The sequence below is a fragment of the Neophocaena asiaeorientalis genome, unplaced genomic scaffold, assembly GCF_003031525.2.
Source record: "Neophocaena asiaeorientalis asiaeorientalis breed wild unplaced genomic scaffold, Neophocaena_asiaeorientalis_V1.1 scaffold437, whole genome shotgun sequence".
NCBI lineage: Eukaryota > Metazoa > Chordata > Mammalia > Artiodactyla > Phocoenidae > Neophocaena > Neophocaena asiaeorientalis.
In genome coordinates, this window is record NW_020173375.1 from 2314790 (window position 1) to 2318834 (window position 4045).

Here is a 4045-nt window from a genome sequence, read left to right on the forward strand (position 1 = left end):
TTTGATTTCTGAACTATGCCACAGTCTCCCTGATTCTAGGCACTGCCCATTCATCCATCTGAGTCAGGTTGCATCCAGGTTGGGAGGGAACTCTTAACCACTAGTTAGACCAGGCTCGGCAAGGTAATACCTGTGCACTTTATGTAGCCCTCTACCTGTTTTTGTAAATAAAGTTTTATTGGAACACAGTCATGCCCACTCATCTAAATATCACTCCTGTCTGCTTTCATGCTACAACAACAGAGTTGAATAGTTGTGGCAGACACCATATGGCTCACGAGTCTCAAATATTTATTCTCAGGCACTTAACAGAAAAGTTCTACCGTCCCCTGGATTCCATCTGCTGCTCTAGATTCTAGAAAAGATGCTGGATAGTCTTGCTCTCTGGCTATCTGCAGGACTCAGAACCACAAGTGGTTAACTAAATCTCAGCACTATATGACAGTTTTCAAATAAGACCAAAGGAATGATGTTCACTCAGATGAAATCCGCCGTACAGTTATGCCCTCTGGGCCAGACAAGTTAATACTTGGCAAACTGCCCTCTCTGTGAAACATCCCAGCAGGAGTTAAGCCCCATGGTGGAAAAAAAAAGCAATAAAAAAATTGTTAATTGTTAAATTGGTTGTCAGAGAGAATATCTTTCCAAGTTGCGGTAGGCAGTTTGCATTTGGAAAGTATGATTGTGAATAAGGCTGGAGGTCGCCAGTAAGACAAAGGAGCCCTTCCCCCACTGGGCAAAGTGGATGCGAGGCTTGGTGCCACCTGTTCTGTTCTGCAGAGAGACCCATCACCAGGTGCCCTGCCCAGCTGCTGCATTTTCCTTTAGAGAAAGCACAAATAAAACCATGTGAGCAAGGCGGTGCAAACACGGTTCTAAAGAGTTATAGTAAACGTGGCCCAGTCTTGAGCCTGTAGTGAAGTAACTTCAAGAAGAATCAGTGTAATCAATGAGTATTGTTGGTCCTTTGGTTTCCTCGGTTGGAAGCAACTGTGGTCAGAGGTACATGGATTCAATTACTAGTTCATTTATTCAGCAGATTTACTGTGTGATGACTGTGCCCCAGGCCTGCAGATTCAGCCATGAATAAGACATGCTCCCCCGTTTGGCTAAGCTCCCAGTCTGGGAGGGTTGGATACAGATCATTATAATACAGAGAATGAGCATTATGATGGTGAGAAGCACAGGGAGCTGAGGGGCCCCAGAGGAGAAGCAGCTGACCGGGTGGGAGGGCTCCAGGATGCCTTCAAGTGGAGTTGAGGCTCAAGGCAGAGCCGGGAAGCAGCCTTCTGGTGAGAAGAGGTGGGCCAGGGCATTGCTCCAGCTTGGAATCCCAGGACAGAAGGCAAGGCCATGGGTATCAGGGAAAGTGAATGTCATGGGAGGTGCCAGAGCGGAGGTTGGAAAACACAAAAAACTGAGGAGGATTCATAGGTTTCAGAACTTCCATTTTTCAAGTCTCTCCTTTAAGTTTTTTTTGCCATATCCACATATTAACTATACTATCATTTAGTTACTCTTGCTTCTTCAAACCAAGGCCCTGTTTTCCTTGAATAAAATTATTTTAAAAGGAAACTTCCTGATATCTGTGAAATAATGTAGTATGTATTTTTTTTAAACATCTTTATTGGAGTATAATTGCTTTACAATGGTGTGTTAGTTTCTGCTTTATAACAAAATGAATCAGTTATACATATACATATGTTCCCATATCTCTTCCCTCTTGCGTCTCCCTCCCTCCCCCATTCCCTATCCTACCCCTCTAGATGGTCACAAAGCACTGAGCTGATCTCCCTGTGCTATGCGGCTGCTTCCCACTAGCTATCTATTTTATGTTTGGTAGTGTATATATGTCCATGCCTCTCTCTCACTTCATCCCAGCTTACCCTTCCCCCCTCCCCATATCCTCAAGTCCATTCTCTAGTAGGTCTGTGTCTTTATTCCCGTCTTACCCCTAGGTTCTTCATGACCCTTTTTTTTTTCTTTTCCTTAGATTCCTTATATATGTGTTAGCATAAGGTATTTGTCTTTCTCTTTCTGACTTACTTCAACGTCTATTCAGGGTCTTTTGCGTTTCCATACAAATTGTGAATTTTTTTGTTCTAGTTCGGTGAAAAATGCCAGCAGTAGTTTAACAGGGATTGCATTGAATCTGTAGATTGCTTTGGGTAGTAGAGTCATTTTCAGAATGTTGATTCTTCCACTCAAAGAACATGGTATATCTCTCCATCTATTTGTATCATCTTTAATTTCTTTCATCAGTGTCTTATAATTTTCTGCATACAGGTCTACTGTCACAATGATTGATTTGCATATATTGAAGAATCCTTGCATTCCTGGAAAAAAACCCCACTTGATCATGGTGTATGATCCTTTTAATGTGCTGTTGGATTGTTTGCTAGTATTTTGTTGAGGATTTTTGAATCTATGTTCATCAGTGATATTGGTCTGTAGTTTTCTTCCTTTGTGACATCTTTGTCTGGTTTTGGAATCAGGGTGATGGTAGCTTTGTAGAATGAGTTTGGGAGTGTTCCTCCCTCTGTTATATTTTGGAAGAGTTTAAGAAGGATAGGTGTTAGCTCTTCTCTAAATGTTTGATAGAATTCGCCTGTGAAGCCACCTGGTCCTGGGCTTTTGTTTGTTGCAAGATTTATAATCACAGTTTTAATTTCAGTGCTTGTGATTTGTCTGTTCATATTTTTTTATTTCTTCCTGACTCAGTCTCAGCAGGTTGTGCATTTCTAAAAATTTATTCATTTCTTCCAGGTTGTCCATTTTATTGGCATAGAGTTGCTTGTAGTAATCTCTCATGATCCTTTGTATTTCTGCAGTGTCAGTTGTTACTTCTCCTTTTTCATTTCTAAATCTATTGATTTGAGTCTTCTCCCTTTTTTTCTTGATGAGTCTGGCTAATGGTTTATCAATTTTGTTTATCTTCTCAAAGAATAAGTTTTAGTTTTATTGATCTTTGGTATCATTTCCTTCATTTCTTTTTCATTGATTTCTGATCTGATATTTATGATTTCTTCCCTTCTGCTAACTTTGGGGTCTCTTTGTTCTTTTTAATTGCATTAGGTGCAATGTTAGGTTGTTTATTCAAGATGTTTCCTGTTTCTTAAGGTAGGATTGTATTGCTATAAACTTCCTTCTTAGAACTGCTTTTGCTGCATCCCATAGGTTTTGGGTCATCGTGTCTCCATTGTCATTTGTTTCTAGGTATTTTTTGATTTCCTCTTTGATTTCTTCAGTGATCACTTCATTATTGAAGAGTGTATTGTTTAGCCTCCACGTGTTTGTATTTTTTTTACAGATATTTTCCTGTAATTGATATCTAGTCTCATAGCGTTGTGGTGGGAAAAGATACTTGATACAATTTCAATTTTCTTAAATTTATCAAGACTTGATTTGTGACCCAAGATATGATCTATCCTGGAAAATGTTCCATGAGCACTTGAGAAAAATATGTATTCTGTTGTTTTTGGATGGAATGTCCTATAAATATCAATTAAGTCCATCTTGTTACTGGTGGTGTTTTGGGGTGTCTGTGGCCTTATTATGATTTTAAGCAGCCTCTCTCCTAATGGGTGGTGTTGTGTTCCTGTCTTGCTAGTTGTTTGGCATAGGGTGTCCAGCACTGTAGCTTGCTGGTCATTGAGTGAAGCTGGGTCTTGTTGTTGAAATGGAGATCTGTGGGAGATTTTCGCCATTTGATATTACTTGGAATTGGGAGGTCTCTTGTGCACCAGTGTTCTGAAGTTGGCTCTCCCACCTCAGAGGCACAGCACTGACTCTGGCTGGAGCACCAAGAGCCTTTCATCCACACGGCTCAGAATTAAAGGGAGAAAAACAAGAAAGAAAGAAAGAAAGAAAGAAAGAAAGAAAGAAAGAAAGAAAGAAAGAAAGAAAGAAAGAAAGAAAGAAAGAAAGAAAGAAAGAAAGAAAGAAAGAAAGAAAGGAAGGAAGGAAGGAAGGAAGGAAGGAAGGAAGGAAGGAAGAAAAAAGAAAGAAGGAAGGAAGGAAGGAAGGAAGGAAAGGAAAGGAAGGA